The sequence below is a fragment of the Miniopterus schreibersii genome (assembly GCF_964146895.1).
Source record: "Miniopterus schreibersii genome assembly, chromosome: 16".
NCBI classification, from domain to species: domain Eukaryota; kingdom Metazoa; phylum Chordata; class Mammalia; order Chiroptera; family Miniopteridae; genus Miniopterus; species Miniopterus schreibersii.
Window position 1 is genome coordinate 29,665,886 of NC_138116.1, and position 20,023 is coordinate 29,685,908.

General features: G+C 51.5%; 1 protein-coding gene across 8 annotated transcripts in view; it reads right to left on the minus strand.

Moving 5' to 3' along the window:
* The window catches only part of MYO18A (myosin XVIIIA), a 91,872-nt gene that overhangs the window by 53,848 nt on the left and 18,001 nt on the right, over positions 1 to 20,023 (minus strand). Inside the window, exon 1 of one of the 8 annotated variants that reach the window (XM_081162197.1) lies at positions 773 to 917. The exons of the other annotated variants lie outside the window; for them this stretch is intronic. The gene's annotated coding sequence lies outside the window, so the exon portion shown is untranslated. Of the gene's footprint in view, positions 1 to 772; positions 918 to 20,023 lie in introns of those variants that run through there. 8 annotated transcript variants of the gene reach the window in all.

Sequence of the window (20,023 nt, forward strand, 5' to 3'; positions counted from 1 at the left end):
TGAATCCAGAATAAAAGGACAGACAATATGACACTCTGAAGGTTCTTTCAGTTCAGTGACTGGCACAGAACACACCCAGAGGGGCCAGGCCTCGGGTCTGGGAGGGTCTTCTTCCCCCCACTCCCTAGCATCTCTCCCTCCACAAGCTCAGGCAGTTCCTAGTGGATCTCATTTCTCCTCTTTACTGAGTCACTTAGGACTGTAGAAAAAGACAGGTCTGTCACCACCACCCCCTCCCCTCGCAAGCCTTTCTTTCCCAGCACAATGTGGTAAGAAGGAGCCTTTGATTCCTAACGGGAAAGATCCTTAGAAACTCTTCCAGGGTTTTGTTAACTATCCACCTGGGGGGAGACTCTCCGTTTGTAACCATCGTCTGTGGCTAATTTTGAACCTTAATTAGCGGTGCCTGGGGCACTGATCAGCATGATGGCCGCTGCCGTTTTAAAGCTGCATCTTGCCCACAGAACTATTTTCAGCGGGCTCAAGCTTCAAAGTTAGTTCATACTGTCACAGACAGAGGCAATTCTTCATCAGCGTGGACTCTACTACTTTAGAAATTGGGACTGGAGCAGAGAAAGGGAAGGGAGGGGCTGGTGGAGAGGGAATGAGTGGCAGAGTCTAGGTCTGTGCCCGCTGCACCCCCCCACATACCTGTTGCCCGCCACCAATTTCCATCCCTCACCCCAACCCCACCCTCAGGGACCACACCGTGCACTAGCTCATGCTCCACTCCGGGGCACACAGGTTAGAGGGGCGGCAAGTGCTCACAAACCTCACAGACACACTCATCACTGCACGTAGTGCTGTTAGCTCAGGCACAGGGATGGCCCAGGATCCAAGTCCACTCCACATCCTTCACCAGCTCCCAATCTGTCCTCTTCCCTCCAGTGGCTCTAGCCTGAGACCCCAAGTGCCTCACCCAAGTGGTGAGGCATTGGGGAAACATGGGCTCCCCCCCCCAAATGTTTGGGACACCAGACCCAGCTGAGCTCAGCTCTGGATTTAGCCTGAGGCTGACTCACTACCCCTTCCCCCGCCCAAAGGGCTCTGCCTGTTGTAGGTCATTGCCCAGCTGGGGACTGTGCACAGCACAAAGGCACGCCCAGGTCTGCAGCCGGAATCACCCTCTGGACCCAGGCAGCCAAGAGGCCTGGCTCCCTCTCCTCCTACCCTCCACGGCCCCCAGACTCAGGGAGACCCAGTTCCGAGGCCTCAGAGCCAAAGCCATTCCCAGTGGCCCTTCCTTAGCAGCCCCCAGTCCCAGGGGTGAGTCAGAGCAGCAGGGGGTAGGAAGGGTGTGGAAGGGTTAACTCCGAGGGGCACCAGTGGGACAAAAGGCAGCTCAGCTTACTAGAGGCGGAACTCAGGAGAGGAGCATGACTCAGCGCAGGAGCCCATCCAGACAGCAGAGTGAGTCCACTGGCCCCCTGGTTAGTCTCCCCAACCCCCAAATATGCACACATGCCCCAGTCCATCTCCAGTTTCCAAAGCTCCCTCTCTCCCAAGCCAGTCTCCTGCCGGCACACACCATGCCAAGCACATAGGAAAAGCATAAAGGTTTTGAAATCCAACTTTCCTTTTGCTCCCAGAAGGCAAATCTTGATGAAAAGGCCATGGCCCCGAAAGTAGCCTGCACCCTGGGTCAGAGAAGAAATGGGGGTGGGCAGGGTCTCTCAGGGACTCGGAGTCTTCCTAAAGGCCAGGATCTGCCAGGACAAACACTGTGGGAACAGAGGGGAAAAGGGATGGCGCAGAGGGGAGAGGATTACAAAGTTCAAAGGGTCAGAAAAGGGGTAAGGAATAATATATTAAGGAAAGACAAAACAAAGTGGGGTACAGAACTTATGACCTCCTGTCCTTGGAAGCTGTGTGCCCTTAAGCCACTCACCTCTCTGGGCCTCTCTGTAGAAGTGGGGCATGGATTAATCTAGGTAATGGCTGAAGTCCTTTCTAGGTCTGGAACCCTAGGAGTCTGGGTGGGAAGAGACACTCAAGCCCTTAATTCAGTGAACCAAAGTTGTGGGCCTGTGACCTGGGAGGGGATTAAGGAAGATGCTCTAGGACTCTGGCAACTTTGCCTTTTACCTGCCAGGGGCAAGAGGCCTGGAGAACTTAAAGCCACCCCATTCGTGGGTTAGAAGCCAGAGCTGGTCCTTTTGAAAATTAATGGGCAACATCTGCCTCAGCCTAAGGAGAGACTTCATCTAAAGAAGCCATTCAATTCAGTAGTGTTTAAGAACTGGTTCATTCTTATTACTGCTTCTAATGAAGTTAACAGTGAAAAATTAAAGAATTGTTTGTTTTCGATGAGTTATTTCTAATTTTGCTTTGTTGACTTTTCTATTTTATTACCCAGTTCACATGCAAGAGACTTTAAGTCTGTTTAATTAATGGATTTGATCTTTGACCTCCTGCTCTGGGTTTCCTCTGGGTCCAGGAAGGAACCCATCCACCCCAGGCTGTAGGAACGCCAGGCCATTCACAACAGGGCCTGTTCCTTTGCATCAGCTGTTCCTTATGAACATCACTCTGAACACAAATGTGAGGCTCTCCCCAAAGGACATTCACTCTGTGGCTTTTGTGCAGAATTGCCTGGCTTCTTTATCACTGGATTTTTAGCTAAGATTTGCTTAGGACCAAGAATAACCTGTTTTGATCCAATACAGAACAGGCCCCAAAGATGGTGGTGATATCTCTGCTACAGTCACCCCAAGAGCTGGGAATGAATGGCTCCATGGAGCACGGGTGCTTGGGAGCCAAGGCCCCTCTTCCTGACCTGGTCCCTCTCTAGAGAGTTTGGCCATTTCCAACAACAATATTCATTACTAAATGTGGAACACCTACAGTGAGATGGGCCCCATAAATGTATTTAACGTATATTTTCGAATCTAAATCTTACAACAGCTCCATGACATGGGAGTTATTATTATTTCCATGTTACCCATGAGGGAAAAGACTCAGAAAGAGATTAAGTCACAAAGCTGATAAGTAGTTGAGCTGGGGGATTTGAACCCAGTCCCTCTGGTTGCAAAGCCTGTGCTGCTTCCATACAGGCCACCTTTTCTGCTGTGTGAGGCAGGGTCAGAGGGCTGAGTCATCCTTAGTAGCCAGCTCTGGCTAATAGTCTGCGTCAGCATCAAGGTTCAGGAGGTCTGGGTCGAGACAAAGCGTGGATTGCTGTGGTACTTCCTAGTGTCCAGTCTGTCCAAATCGAGGTTCTGGACTTGCAAAGGGAGACCCCCACCACGATCCCACCACTGGCTGAGACCTGGCCATCCCATCCCCTTCCTCTCTGGCATTTCTGGCCTCTTCTCTTGAGGAAGCGAAGAGAAACCAACGCTCACTGAATACTTACCATGAGCCAGGTACAGTGGTAAGCACTTTATATGTCTCCATTTAATCCTCACACAGCCCACTTTCTAGAGAAGGAAACTGAGAGGTGAGCACCTTGCTGAGGGCCCCAGATAGTAAGTTGGCAGCACTTGGATTCACAACTGGGCTCCACAAGGATGGATCTTGGGGAGCTGTATGTGTGTCTGCAACGTTCCCTGGACTCTGATTTCCTCATAGGCAGCACTCTCTTTTTACACATCCTACTGTGGTGACTTAATAAATGCTTGTTGCACAACAGTGCTGCAGCGGGTTCCTTTGAACTATGGAGAGTAACACCTGCCCATCCCGATTCCCAGGGATGGAGGAAAAACAAGGGAGATATGATCTCTAAACTTAGCAACAATAAATAGATAGTAAACTCTGTGCCACGGAGTTGAGGGGAGGCCTTAGTAACTCTTTGGGAGCAGCAAGAGTCATGAAATTCATCATCCCCTGGCCTGGCCAGCCCATCTTCAGGAATGTGTATGCAATAAGCTGACTTATGGAAAGTAAGAGAGGCTCTGGCCGGGTAGCTCAGTTGGTTAGAGTATCGTCTTGTTACGCCAAGGCTGTGGGTTCGATCTCCGGTGAGGGCACATACTAGAAGCAACCAGTGAGTGCATAAATAAGTGGAACAACAAATTGATGTTTCTCTCTAAAATCAATAATTAAAAAAAAGAAAGAGAAAGAAAAAACCTACAAACCCATGCGAAGACTTTTAAAAGATGTACTCTATATAATAGGCCCAAATTGGAAGCCATCCAAAAGCCTAGAATTAAGGAAGGGTTATGTAAACTGTGGTACTTTCTTACAATGCACTAACAAATATGTGGACAATGTAACCATATGGAAAACTTCACCTAAAATAACATCAATCAGAAAAACTAGAAACTAAATAGAACAGTGATCATAATAACCTTGTAAACCGTGTGAATTAGACACAACAGAGATGCTACTCCATGTATTTGTTACTGTTTATTTCTATTGTAAAAATGACTAAATAGTCAATAAAAAAGAAAACACCGAGGAGATAATAGCTAAAAGCATTTGTTCTCAAAGAGCAGAAAATCCAAGAAAGGTGCTGAGGGACCCACCTCTGCTCAGCCCCAGAAGCTTCCAACACTCAGGGGGCTGGGCCAGGCTGGGTTTTACCCTCTGCATGGCCAGCAAGGACCTTAACTTACTATCCTCTGAGCCCTTCACTGGGGGGACTGGAGGCACAAATACCCCCGGGATGATCATTCCACCCACCAGATATCCCTTAGGCATGGAATGCCCAGCCTGGACAAATGCATTGAGGCCCAAGTGCCCAAGCAGGATGCCCACACTCTGCGAGCCCCCACGGGCAGCAGGTGCCCCGAGAGAGAGAGCGTACCTAGAGGAAGAGAACTTGGCACCTCTCCCCTCTGCCAACACTCACGCACACTCCGGGCTTCTCATTTGGGGAAGAAAGAGGCACAGCACCCTCCTCTCTCTCCTCTCCCATTCTGAGGTGCAGAAAGTAGGTCCCAGGGCAACCCCCTCCCTGCCAGTCCCAACCTAGTACCAACTTATGTAAGGACTGGGGCTGTGAGGGGAGAAAGTAACAGTAATAACAGTTACAGTGTATTGAGCGTGTACTAAGTGCCAGGCACCCTGCTGAACCGTTCACAGGCATCATCTCTTCTAATCCCCACAGCATCCCTCTGAAGTAGACACCGGTGTACTTCCCACTTCACAAATGAGCAAAAGGAGGCCCAGAAATGACTCGCCCAAGGCCTCATAGCAGCAAGTGGCACGTTAGGGCTCACACCCAGGCCTGTCCTCCAGCAAGAACTTCCGAGGCTCACGTTAAGGGTTGGAAGCAAGCCCTGCCTCCATCTCCCAGGTTCGCGTGCACTGCTGTCCTGCCATGACATCACCTGCCAGAGCAACAGCTTGGGTGGAAGGCAGGGTTTCCGTAGACGACCTGCTTCTCCACCCATGACCCCAATAAACTTCACAGAGAGCTGCTTGAGAGGAACAGGGGCTCTGCAGGGAGTGGCCTGAAGGCCACGAGCCAGGCAGAGGAAGAGAGGAAGAAGAGCTTGGCGGGGACACCCTGGCCCTTGGGTCCAGCCTCCAGTGAGAGCCCTCCCCCAGCTTAGGGCGGAACAGAAAGCAGCCCGGTGCTTGCAGTCACTGCCCGCGGGCTGGGAGGAAGCAGGTGCACTGGAATGGCTTCCTCCTGCCACCGCAGTTGTACAGGGCCTGGGTTTCCTCCTCTAATGGCCAGTCCTGCTGGAGGCCACCCTTCCCTGGGGAGACTCGCTGCCCCTCCGCAGGGCACTTTGCTGGTGCTGGTGGCCCAGGGTGGGGAGTCAGCTAGACCAGGAAGCACCCACCTCTCAGGGTGAGGGCTCCCTCTGGCCCCACCCCCGCCTGCCCACATACCTCCACCCTGGTGCCAGTTTTATGGCCGGGGCGGGGCAGTCCTTGGTCACAGAGAGATACAAATGCTCATGGGCACATCTCAGGCTCCTGATACACCTCCACACCAAGCCAGCCCGCATACTCTGCCAACTGCTGACACAACTGAAAACCTTACCCTTGGTGGCTGGGAGGGGTGGCGTGAGGGGAACGGAACGGACAGGGAGGCAGCTATGTTTCTCCTCACTTGTTTTTTAAGGGAACTTATTCCTCTGCTAAAAAAAAAAAAAAAAAAAAAAGAGAGACCTACAGACCATCAGGGCATCCCTGAGATGCCATTGGTGCCCCCTCCAAGTGTCGATCCGCAGAAACGGAGGAGGCAGTGCTGAGTCCACTCTTGAGGACAGTGAAAAGACAGGTCCCTGACGACTCCAAGGACTACCTCTCTCTCGTCCCTCTCTCTTGTCTACCCGGAGGAACAGGGTGTGGAGGGCTATCCTGGCAACACAAAGCAGGGGGAAAGAAGTCTTCCAAAACCTGGGGGAGCTGGGGTTCCTGATTCTGGAAGAAAATAGTGTTCCAAGGAATGAAGGCCTCGAGCACTAATGGTCTGTGGGGAAGGCATGGCACAGCCTGTGGGGAGGCTGACACAGTCCCAGGACACTGAGGCTTAGGATATGGTGTCTCCTCCGAAGCTTCCAAAGTCCTGAGTCAGCCCCAGGAGGCTGGCCCCTGGCCTCGGAGTGAGGCTGCCTGGGCCGGGTGATTCCCTCCCCACCAAGAGGCTCAGAGAAGAGACCCAAGGCTGCCCATCCCCTCCCTCCTGACCTCCTTCAGCCACATCTGGGAAAATAACGAATAGGCCCCTCCTTTCCTAAATGAGGAAACAGCATGAGGAGGCTGGGACATTTCCGGGGTGGGGGTCAGAGGGACACTCACCCGCATGGCCTGGCCTGGAGCAGCCCAGAGCGAGGAGTCTCTTCTCAGATGCTGCTCCGTTAGCAGCTCAAAATAGCACTGCCTGCAGCCCCGCCCCCGTTCCCCTCCTCTACCCAGGCCCCTCCCGCCCGGAGCTGCCCGGCCCTGGCCAGAGCCAGTGGAGAGAGTGAGTGGCCCGGAGGACTGCGGGCACCAGGTATGCCGCCTGCAGGGAGAGGGTGATAGCAGCGTGTGGAAGGAAAGGCGGAGGCTCTCAGAGTAAAGGCATGGGGTGGGGGACACGCAGTACTGGAGGGCTAGGGGCAAGGGACAGGGAGGGTGGGACTTCCCTGCTGACACACACCCGAGCCTCCAGACAGCTGAGCTGATACAGTCCCTAAAAATAGCAGAGGAATTTGGGACCTGCAGCCCCCGGCCCCACAGGCCAGGATCAAGACAAGCACATGCTCAGTCATGTACACACACACACACACACACACACCCCCCAGCACACATGAACACTCAATCACAGAGCACAGTTCTTGAGAATACACAAATCACAGGCTCACCCCAGCCATCTAATTACTGCAGCAGAGGCCAAGACAACCTCTACCATCACTTCTAACACAACGCACAGGCCCGCCGCACAGCAATAAATGCACCGGGGACATGTGTGGAATAGCTGCACTCTGTGTACATCCTTCTACCCACACAGCCCATCTCTGCGCGGGCACACAGGAGGGTGGGGTAGGGGGAGGTGCGGTGGGTGGGCCTTGGCTTTGAAGACAGAGGAAATTGTGGGTGTCTGGCCAATGAGCAGGGGCTGCGGTGAAAAGCCAGGGCTCCTCGAGAAGAGAAATCGTGGCCCAGCTCTCTAGTTGGCACCACACAATGCCTGGACCCGGGCTGGGGACACCAGAGAGGCCGAAATGGGAGCTGGGAGCAGGTGGGAAGGAGCCAAAAGACAGGTCTTTTGAAGCTGTCTCAGAAGCTCTGAGCTCTGCAGAAAAAAGGAAATAGTCACTGCCTCCCTCCTCCTCTGAAGAAAAAAAAAAAAAAGGCTGGGGTGGGGTTGGTGCTTGGAAGCCCAGGAGCAAAGCAGTCTCCTAACCAGTGTCTAACCAGAGTGGCTAGAGACCCCAGGCTAGTCACCCAGCCAGTCCTGTGAGCCCAGTGGGTCCGGTGAATAGTATTACTTTCTCTGTGAAAAGGCTGGTAAACACTGCTAGAGAGGAACAAAGACCAGCTCTGCCTCCTACCTACCACTCACTGCAAGCACAGCTACATACAGCCCTCAGGACACTGGGCTCCTGTCCCTGCTTTCTAGGGAGTGGCGTGTCTTCCTGGGCGGCATGGTCTGCCCAGCCCCTTCTGGGCACATGCTGTGTCACAGGTCTCCACACCCCCAGTGCTTTCTTGACACAATGGTGCCAACGTCAGCTGCACACTGAAATCCCCTGTGGGACTGAAAAAATACTGATGCCTGGATCCTCCCCCTCCCCCTACTCCCTGTTTCTGATTTAATTAGTCTGGGAGGGAGGAATGGGTGCTGGGATTTTTTTTTTTTTAAACTCCCCCAGGTGACTCTTACATGCAGCCAAGGCTGAGAACTGCTGGACTCGGAGGCCAGCATAAGGCCTAGTGCCGAGGCGCCCATTTGTTCAGTCAATGAGTGAGTCAGTGAATGAATGAATGAATGAATGAATGAATGAATGGCTTGGCTGTGTGACTGTGGGCAGGTGACTCAAATTTCCCTCATCTGTGAAATAAAGATTATGCTGCATGACTCTTTTACACGGTTAGCCTGACATTGGTGAAATCCCAGTGAGTAAAAGGGCTTTAGTTCTCAAAGTGTGGTTCCTAGACCTGCAACTTCAGCATCACCTAGGAACTTAACTAGAAATGCAAATTCTAGGGCCCCTCCCAGACCCATTGAATCAGAAACTCTGGATATGGTGACCAGTATCTGTGCTGTTTTTGTTTTGTTTTTTAAAATGATCTTTAGAAAGAGAGAAAGGGAGGAGAGAGAGAGTCCTGCACACCCCTTACCGGAGATCGAGCCTGCAACCCAGGCATGTACCCTGACCAGCAATAGAGCCAGCAACCTTTTGGTGCACAGGACATGCCCAACCAACTGAGCCACACCGTCCAGGGCCTGCATCTGTGTTTTAACCAGGCTTCTAGCTGATTCTGAGAAATAGTGCTTTAAAGGGATTTTCCATGGTGTACCATGGTAAGTTAGTGAGACCTCCGGAAGCTGACTTCTGGTTCATTCTTGGCTCTTCCATACAGTAAACTATACAACTTAACCCTGTGCTTCAGTTTCTTCACCTGTAAAATGGGGCAAGTAGTAGCGTTTACCACATAGGGTTGTTGTAGGGGTTAAATGAATTAGTACTTGCAAAGCTCTAAGAACAGTATCCAGCACAATAGCTTTCAATACATTTTAACTATTATTATCAATCTGTGATCATTAGGGGGAGAAAAAGACACATCATAAGCAAAATTTCTAGGTAACTGACAACCACCCCCTCTAAGGAACAAAATGTTTTCTATCTTGAGTGGTTTTCTAAATTCTATTACTAGTTACAATAAAAAACAGCAAACATTTTATAGACTCTCTTTCTTAAGTAAAACACTCTGATCTCATCTCAAACATCTCAAACTCCGAGCTTCCTCTCTTGAACCCAATCATTTCCGACCCATCCTGTACTGAAGAGTATGTCATCCTCACTGCAATGACTTCTGACTTCCCAGTCTGGCTTCTGTCCCCCACTACCCCCCGCAATCCTCCAGCCACTCTCAAAGGACACCGGCCCCATCTAGACATCACAATGACCCTTGCTATATGCCCATGTTAGGAAGGCCAGACACCCCTTGAGTCCATATATGTTTTGTTCTCTTGCCCCCTACCCCTGTCAGGGCATCAGCTGTCACTCTGCCTGTCAGCATGTCTGTCTCCAGCAGCCTCACTTCCTTATAATATGCTGTTTCTGCCAAAGGTTAGAAAACCAGATAACCAAGCCTGAGAGAACAGAGTCCAGAGCGGAACAAGTGGGGTGTCAGGAAGACAGCAGGCTCTCCTGTAAGCGAAGGACCTGGGTTTTCACACGCAGACTTGGTGTCCACTATTTAGGCAGCTCGAGGACCCTCTTAGGTCCACCTGCCAATCAGCAGTCCTCTAGAAGATGACGTCTGGGTGACTGAGGTGTCACTGTATCTGCACAGTGCCCATCCACTCCTCTTTTCTATTCAGATGACTAGATCCTGTCAATTCTGTCTCTGGGATGATTGGTGCTACTGATGGGGATCATCTATCAGTTCACCTTCCTTAGTGAAAAGGTCAGATGTCCTCACTCAGAAGGGAAACCTGAGGCCCTGACAACCTGCTCAGCTCCACACACAACCACAACCAGTCCCTCTGCTGCTCAAAGGTCGGTGCTATCTCAGGGCTGGTCCACATCTTTAATAAGCTTAACCTATGGCTTTTGGAGTTACTCCCACAGCCAGACAGACTACCCTCAGGCCCCTCAGCCTGCCTCCAAGGACAGCCATAACCTGTCCCGTCCTTGTACTTCACCTTCACTTCTCTATTGCCTTCTCCCCAGCCCACCCAGCTCTCACTCTCTCAGGTTGACCTTCCTACACAGGTCCTTGCCCTCATCACCACCAGCACTTTGACTTATACATGCCTCTCCACTAACCCCTCTACCTTCTCAACCCTCCCCATCTCTCAAGGGCCACCTCCAGTCCCCCCCTCACTTATGAAGCCTTCCCTGACACCCAAGGCCTGCATGGTAAGATAACGCAAAAGCATGAACTCACAGACACACCTGGGTCTGAATCCCAGCTTGGCCTCTTAGAGTTTCCACTTTTTGGGGGGTGGGGCTGTGAGAATTTTAAAAGAAAGTTCATGTAAAGCACCAGGCAAAGCGTAGGTAAGCTCTAATTTAAAAACACAGCACTCAATGTCTATACCTAAACATCACCATATTCACATGGTGATTCTTGATTATACTCACTACGAGCTCTATTAGATACAGCGGAGTCACATACTACATGGGGTCAGATTCTAAAGTCAGTATGGTAGGCAAGAATAGAATATAGTCAGAATTACCCTTTGAAATACCTTAAATGCTCACAAAGTATAATACACATGATTTTGTATATACTATTCTATATACCTGCATAAAGGCATAAAATGTATACAATCAAGGATAGCTTAAAATAAAAACACACAAGATACAATGTTTACAATTTTAGACTACAGTAATATAGTTTCTTATACAGCCAGATAGTTGAATTTATTGAAGTTTAATGTGTATGTGCCATGACTACAGAGCATACACTAATGTTTTGATAGTAATCTATTTATGTCATATGGTTAAGCCTTCTCTCTCCAGTCAGCAGGGGCCACTTCCTGCCTCTTTTAGATTTCATCCCACTCCCCGGTACTAGGCACATGGTAGGTATTCAATAACTATCCATTGGATTTAACTAACTGATCTGAAAGGTACAGGTACAATAAGCGGGGTGGAACAGAATGGGAGCAAAGGGGATACCCAGACAGAGTGACAACTTCAATTCCTCTGCTGTCCCATGTTGGCGGTGGAGGGGTCCTTGGCTGTTTTGGGCGCTGGGCCAGGCCGAGTGGCTAAGCAGAGTTGGGGGCAGGCTAGACAGGAGGCTCTGAGAAATCAAAGAAGCCTTTCACTTACTCAACTAGCAGTGACGTGCAATACCTCAAGGTGAACACTGTGGGGAAGCACAATGCCTGCTTTTTCTCCAGCCTCCTCGCCTCACCCCCAGGCTGGGAGCTCCTTGAAGCTGGTTTAGAGAGAGTTTGGAAAACACTGAGACTGAGTTTCTAATTAACATCTTAACAAAAGGATACTCCTTTGACCTCATTTGTCTCACTAGTTCCCCTTTAAATCAAAACTCTTTTTTAAAAAGGCTATACACACTGTTTCCATAAATGTACACTAATTATAGGGTGCTTGTACTGTTACTCATTTGCAACGTATAAAATGTCGCTAACAGAACTCTTTATATTTAGGGAAGTTGGGGCTGCCCTGTTTTAAGCACTCTGCTCTCAGGGCTGAGGAGGGCTGGGGCACTGCTGGGGTAGGAGGGCCCCCCACCGCCTGGGTGGCAGATGCATTCTCTGGGGTCCTGAGCACCAGTGCCTTCCTCTCTTGGGAAGGATTATCCTGTTTTATTCCTTCTTGGTTGATTGGTTGGTGTGTAACATATATCTTCTCTTTTATGAAGTGTTAGTTTTTGTATACAGTGACCGGTACCCTTTGAGGCACCAATTTTTAAATTTTTTTTAAAAATTTCACTGGGAATTGATGACCAGATGACCAGGGGACACCAACGTGGAAGAGGGCAGAGGACCCCCTTGAAGAGGCCTAGGGATGGGCACAGGGAGGGAAAGGAGGGCTAAGAGGAAACCTGTCTGGGCAAAAGATGCACGCCCAGGGCTAGGACCAGACACTCTGGCCCGCGGGACATTTCAAGGCTGGTGGGGGCGCGGGCAGTGCCAGGCCCGCGGGCAGTGCCAGGCCCCGGTGCGGCTGGTGCTTCCCGGCCCCGCCCACCGGCCGGCGCGAGGGCGGAGCAGAGGGCGGGGCCCGGCGCGCACATGCGCTCAAAGCCCAGGATGCGCCCGCCCTGCAGCGCCGCTGGAGCCCAGCAGAGGGCGGGCGCCCCCTTCGCACCGGCCCGCCGGGGCCGGGCTGCAGGATTGCACCTCCGCAGGGCTGGCCTCCCGGCCCCACCCCCAAGAGGCGTCCCCCTGAGAGCAGGAGGCTGAGGGGCCTGCAGCCTGCAAGATGGCCTCTCCCCTTACCTTGGAGAGACAGGGCAAGAAGGGGCAAAGCTAAGCTCAGTGCAGACTTTGCTTTCATCACTGCTTCACCCCCAAAGCCCAAAAGAGTCGCTTCATATAGTAGGCACTCAATAAATGCTTACTGATGAAATAAAATGGATGAATGGATGACTACACGAATTAACCAGAGACTCCAGAACAGCTTTGAACCTGCGTGGTAAGCAGGGGTCTGGATCAAGGAGGGTCAGTAGAAATGGGATGGCCAGCCCCAGGTCACTGCCCCAGAGGTGATCGCTGAAGCTTACGGCTCCACACTCCCGCAGCCCCTGCCTTGGCACACCCAAAGGTCTGCTCAGAGCCTGGTGACACCACACCACCTCACGGGCACAGTGCCCAAGCAGGGATGTCTGGGCTTGTACTCTCTGCTAAGACCAGGCGTCTGTCCCTTCGGAGTCAGGTCCTGGCTGCCTTCAGGGATCACCTGACTGCTGGCTCCAGTAGCCTTCAGTTCCCTGAGGATTCTTCAGCTGCTGGGGATTTCCTCATGGCCCCTGGGGATTTCCAAACTGCCTCAGCTTCCTCAGGCTCCCACATGGCCCAAAGCCAAGGGCCAGCCCTGGCAATGGTTTCCCAAAATTTTCCTTGGGTCAGTTGAGACTACCAAAAGCACCACAGGCAGGATACTCCCATCCCCACCCCCTCTGGCAGACATGAGAGAATAAACATAATGAAGTATTGTTCTTTTTTTTTTTTTTTTTCACATAAATGACAACTCTTCTCTATTTCCACAGAAGAAAAATAGGAAACCCAGTTTGAAGGGTTAGCCACACCGATTTAAATAAAATAGCGATAAGGTTTCTGGAGGGTGAGGACTGGAGTCCTGTGGTGCTTATTTTCAAAGTCAGAGGCTTTAGATAGTAAGCCTCAGGTTCCTCCAAAACTAGACATTCAGTAAATGTCTGAGGATCTGTGTGCTCACCTCTGGAGGCCCCTATTGGGCCTGTTTTTAGAACTCTCTGAAGTAAAAATAAAGCACAAATCCAACCTCCATAGAAGTAGGAAGGAAGAAGTAAAAGCTTCTACTTTTCCTGCTAACCCACCACCTCCGCATTAACAGCCCTGGCCAGATCGACTGGGGCATGTGAGCACCTGTGTTACAGAGCTGGGCGGAAAACATGCTTGGCGAGTGGGGAAGCACTGCCCCAGTTGTGGTGGCTCACAGCCAGGGACCTGTTGGCTCTGGGGCATCAGGATTCCAGAGTTGGTGAAGTGAATAAATTACCAGAGAGGACAAGACTTCCTTCATGGAAGGAAGGGAAAATGCCACCATGCCCAGCCTCACCAAGGGGACTGCAAGAGGAGACAAGCCTTCAAGAGCACCTCAGCATTTCTTTTCTGAGAGCCATCTAGAGCTGTACTATTTAATATGGTAGCCACTAGCCATGTGTGGCTATTTAAATTGAAGTTAAATAGAACAATGGGAATACTTCTGATTAAATTAAAATCAAATAAAATTTAAAATTCAGTTCCTTAGTCACACTGGCCACATTTCAAGTGCTCAGTAGCCACACATGGCTAATGGCTACCAAGTTGGAAAGCACAGACTACAGAACATTTCCATCTCTGCAGAATTCCGTCTGGCCTAGAGGATCCCCTTTCAGCTTGTCCTGGTCATCTTTGCCAAAGATTCCTTCAGGTATTGCCCCTGACCACTTGCTGTTCTTTCCCACATCTGCCCCAGAATCTACTCCTGACCCCATGTGCCTGGCTTTGACCCCTAGGCCTCAGAAAGAAATGAGGGAGGGGACTGTAGCTACAAGTTAACACCCACCCTGGGGGCAGAAGCCAGATGCAGAGGGGCTGAAAAGGCAAGGCTGAATAGAAGCCAGCCCCCACCCCAAGGCATCCCGGGCTTGGGAGAAAGCCCCTCAGTCCCACACAATCATTCCTTGTTTCTGCAGTCTCTGGACCATGCATGGGTAAGACATCTGGAATGTAGTGGCCTGAGGGCTTCCCAACATCACCCGCTGCTAGACCCATCTGATGTTAGTGCTCCAGGAGAGGGAAGTCGCAGCAGAACCCTGAGCTTTCAAGGGCAAGTAAGGCCAAGGAAGCCTCACCCTGAGCAGCATGCCAGGAGTGGGGCAGTGGGGACCATAATGGACACCTCCCTGTGTCGCCAGCAGGATGAACCAAATGAGGAAGAAGGGAAGCAGGACATGGTGGAGAAAGGACATTGGGGCATGCTTGCCATGCTAGAGAGACTCAAACAAGCTCCCCTGGCCCCGTATCCACAGCGGCAGGGGCGTGGGGGGGGGGGACAAGGGAAGGGTATAGATCTATTACATTCTACCTCAGGCACTTAATTTGGAAGGTTTTGCTACAGTTGTTGGAAAATCCAGTGGGAGCGTCTGGGCAAGCTGCGTGTGTGATAAAAGGAGCGCAGATCAGACCCGGGAACTGGCAGGTCAGGGCTGCCTCTCTGTTCAGTGCCTGAGTTCTGTCCTCAGTTCCTGCTTAGCCTTAATCCAAAAGGGCTGTCAGAGGCAAGACAGGTGTGAAGAAACAAAATAAGCTGTAGAGAGATCACAAAAAAGGTGAGTTTGTTCAAAAGGAAAACAATAGGTAAAAAGAAGTCTGGAATTCCAAAGGTCTTGGCATCAGACAAGAATTTGACTAGAGAAAGTCATAGGACAAGTAGCACAATTTTAAAAACTGGCTTCAAACTATAGATTGAAGCAATCCCACTCTGAGGCTACCCCATGGCCCTTGGGGACCAATCTGGGCCTAACTTCCCACCTGGAAGGCCCGTAGACCAAAACACCATCTTGAGGACAAGAGGAAAGCCCCTCTCCACCGAGCCAAGTCTTTAACAGGCCTGTGGCATTCCTGTGGGCAAAGGACCCATCAAGCTCCCAAGCACCAAGTGCTTCCCAACACTCAGACAGATTAATAATGATATTAATTGGTTTCTATGGATTGACTCATTTAATCCTCAAAACAACCTTAGAAGGAAAGTGCTATTATTATTATTATTTTACAGATGAGGAAAGTGAGGCACAGAGAGCTTTAATAATTTGCCCAAGGTCACCCGTCAGTAAGCAGCAGAGACAGGACTGGAGCCCAGGTGGTCTAGCTCCAGACTCCATGCTACATCCAATATGCACCAACGTACTGATAACACATACATAACCCAATGCAGCTCCCGACCCGTGGGCCCTTCTGCCTATTTTGGGAAAATGAACTGAAGGCAATTCCTATAGCCAAAACCAGCCCTTCTATCCAACTTCATTATTTGCTGAGCATCTGTTTCTACAGCAACAAGAGAATGGGTGTAGAGGGAGGGGAAGGGACTTTTTACAGCAGGGCTCCCTCTTTCAGAGGCACAGAAGAGACACCTCAAAACCAGTGGTCTTAAGAAAGACACAGGGGCTGGGTGGAGAATCCAGGGCCCTGATAAAAGCTGGAAAATCTGCCTTCCCCGACCCAGAGACCAGGTCCTCCAGTTTGAGGCCAGCTTTCCTCTGGACAGAGGTGAGGGAAGCTGATGGCAGAGATGCTTTGGGAGGGTGTGGGAGAAAAGGGCAACCCAGACTAAGTTCTGCAGAATGTGTGTGTGTGTCCATTTCCAAGCTGGGTGTGTCTTCACAGAGCCACCTGGTTCTGCTACCCAGCTCAGGGCCCAGTAATGATGGGTAGGGGCAGGGAAGCCCTGGGGAGGAATGCAGGCATGCATCTATGTGCCTTTGGGGGTTCACATCCCACCACGGGGGGCAGGGTAGTCAGGCTCATACCTCTCACCTTCCCCAAGCCTACGCCTCATTCCTGCCTGCCACCCCAACCTCACCTGCACAAGAAACTCCTGTCATTGACCAGAAATCCTAAGGGCAGAATTATGCAATGGGGGCTCTGCTGGGCAAGGCCCAGTGCTAAGGGGAGTAGGGATATTTGCTGGTCCCTTGATTCCAGGAAGACAGCCCACAGCAGTCCCCCCAGGCTTCTCAGGCAGTGGGCCCAGTTTCCCTCTTGCCTCTATTGATCTTGATGCATGGCCAAGTGAGTGGGGACCTTACTCTGTGCTGTGTGTCCTTTAGGTAACCTAAGCTACCTGTGACGAAGGTTGCAAGGCTGTGCCAGGCCCAGCACAAGCTGTGTCTCCAGTGCCTGCAGTGCCAGACACACAGGCTCCTACAGCATGGACAGCAAGGTTGGAGGTCCCAGCCCACTTGGGAGGAAACCTTTCACTGTCTGAAGCTGTGCTTCTGTAATCAGCTCAACCATCAAACCAGTCCACAGACAAGGGAGGCAGGGGTGGGGAGGAGCAGGATGCAGGCCCCAGCAAGAAGAACTAACACGAGGAGATAGTATCAGACCCTTCCCCTGCTACCTCCCTAGAAAGCTCCACTGGAGTCTCCAGACATTGTCCCTTGGCGTGATGGGGCTGGGCAATCACAGAGTATGACTGTCTCATGCTGCCTGACAGTGCTGTCACTGCTTGGCTTCTAGCCCATGCCACTCTGGGCTGAGATCTATCTTTCTGCGGAGGTTTTCTGTTCTAGAGAAAGCACAGGCTCCCTGATCGCAAGGATGACATACTCAGTCTTTTTGCCTCCACAGACCCAAGCCCATAGTGTGACATGGAGCAGGTGCTCTTCAAGGCTTCCTGACACCCACCTTGATTGTGCCAAGACTCCAGGGAGGGCCATTCACACCTGGCCTTTCTTATAGTTCAGAGCCATGCCCCTTCCCACTCCAACTCACCCCCAGCCGTCTTTTGCCCAGAGCCAGGGGCAACCTATTCTGCTGCCAGAGAAAAGAGCTTGGGAAGTGAGAAATCTGCCTCCCTGTGGGTACCCTGCATACCACAGGGCCTGGCAGTGAGAGAAGCTGGGAGGGAGAGAGGAAGTGAGTCAGCTCCTTGCAGAAATGGGAATGGGAGGGAGGAGCCAGCAGAACAGATCAGGGGACAAAGGGCACAGGAGAAAGGTCACTAGGAAAGGGAACCAGGCCCTGGAGGTGTTGTGGGGCCAACAGAGCAGAGGACAGATACAGGTGACAAACTCGGCAGTGCCACCTCCCACCAAGGCTGGGTGGCCTCCACAGGCCAGAGAACCTGGGTCTGGCAGGCACAGCCCCACCTGAGGATGGAATCTGAGGAGGCTCCCCTTCATGACGCACATGTGGCTGGAGGAAGTGAGTCCACAGCCACGTTCTCTTCTCACTGAGGTGGAGTTTCTGGTCCCCAAGGCCTCCCACGGCCTCTCCTGAGCCCCACAGAACCCCAGGTCCCCCCTGGCCTGGTACAATGGGAAGACACATTTGCATCTCCAAAGAGGGTGGGAACTGAGCAGAGGAGGTGGGGTTGCCTAGCATCCACCATTGCCCTCTCCAGCAGCCCTGCCCAGCCAGGAGCTGTCCCCAGGCTCCAGCTGGAATCTGTTGCTCTGACTGGGAAAAATCCTTGCCGTGAAAATTCCCAGCCTGTGACATTCCAGCACAAAAGCAGCCAGGGAAAGCAGCAGAAGAGAAGAAGAAGCCATGAACCCTGCAGGGCCACATTCCGCCCCCCTCGGAGACCTGCAGCCTGTAAGACAGGCACATTCCTCCAAGGCCCCCTGGGGGATCTTAGGCAACAAACCTTAGGCAACTTACTTAACCTTAACCTCTCTGTAATCCATATCCCCAGGGCTGGACACTGTGTGACCCCATGTGACCCTGCATGTGCTTCTCACCCAAGCCTGGTGCCCTCCCGGGAGCTCTAGTGCAGGGGGAGGAGACAGGCCATCCCAGGACCCTCCCCCCAGAGCCCCTCCCTCAGGCTCCTGCTCTTGGATGCCTAGAGCCCATCTCTCCTCCATGCCTGTGGGAGATGTCAGAGTGCCCAGGGACATAAGAAACAGAGTCATGGTAATGTACTGCAGACAAGTCCCAGCCCACAGTGGTCCCCCAGGCTTCTGGGGGGGGGCAGTTTCCCTCTTGCCTCTATTAAGGCAGGACATGGTAATGTACTGCAGACAGGTTACCAAGGTCAGGGGGAGGGTTCTAGGAACACAAAGTGAACTAAACAAGGGAAACTGGATGGAGAAGGGGAAACCAAATCCTGCCTAGGGAACCATCTCCTTTTCTTCAGCAAACAGCCCCTGATCACATGAAGTTCTCCAGCACTGGAGAAATAAGAAGCTAACTAATTAATTGCAATCTTGATGAATGCTCTGAAGGAGAAGGGTGGGGTGCTGCCAGGGTGCCTCACCTGGTCTGAGAGGATCAGGGAAGGCTTCCCTGAGGAAGTGATATTCAAACTGGAGTCAATGAATAAAAGTGAATGAGGGTAGGCAGGGAAAAGCATTACAGACAAAAGGAACAGCAGTAACTCAATGGTAGAAGCGAATGAGAACTCTGTGTTGCACACCCACTACCTGCTAGGCACTCTGCCAGGCCCTGCTCCCTGCCTTTTCCCGCAGTGCACACTAGGAAACAACAGTGTTCCGCCCCTGTGCAACAGAAAACGACCTGTCCTTGGTCAGAGGTGACAATCCAGGGATCCTGCCACCCCAAGTGCTGTGCGGTCAGTACTAGCATGTCAGTAAGGGCCAAAAAGGTGAGGGAGCAATGTCCCTGCCTTCCAGGATCTCACAGGGGAGATGCACAGGGGCAAAAGTGCACCCTCCACCACCCCTGGGAGACGGCACCCAAGTGCTGCCAGGACACATGCTGCTTCTCTTCCTGAGGCTTCCTCGGCCACCCTCTCCAATACCTCTCCCAGCTCCCCCAAGATTAAACCCTGCCTGCTGCCGCCTGGGCTCACATCCTCTGGTTAATCTTCAGGAGGGTCTGAGAGCAACGGTCACACCTCCTGTGGCTCACCGTCCACAGAGCACAATCAAGAGTGGCTCCCCCTTCCTTCTGGAGAGGAGGCTTCTAGGGCAGCAGAAATCAGATGGGCCCAGGCCTGAGCGAGGCAGTGGATATATAAGGCTATGCAGACACTGCCTTCCCCCTGCCCTATACAGCAGGTCCTCAAATAATGTCATTTCATTCAACATCATTTCATTACAACATTGAGGGGGATGCCTTCGGAACTCAACTCTTATTTATATCAGTTAGCCTCTGCTAAAATTGGTTTCATTATCCGTCATTTCATCGCAGTTCCAAGTACCTATTGATGACACTGAGGACTTACTATAGAGCACACTAGTGAGGAGCAAGGAGCTGATGCCCTGAGTTCAAATCCTGACAAGTCATTTAATAGCCTTGAAACCTTAGGCAATTTACTTAACCTTGACCTCTCTCTGTAATCCAGTTTCTTCATCAATGAAGTAGAGATTATTATGATACCTACTGTAAAGGGTTGTTGGGAAAATTAAATGAGTTAATATATATAAAACATCTAGGACAGTGCCTAATGTACAGTGAATGCTAGCCACGATCCTCAACCTTGCTATTATTTTTCATGCCCTTTCCTCAAGGCATTTCTGTTCAGCTGAATCTTTACCAGATCAATTAAACACCACTTAG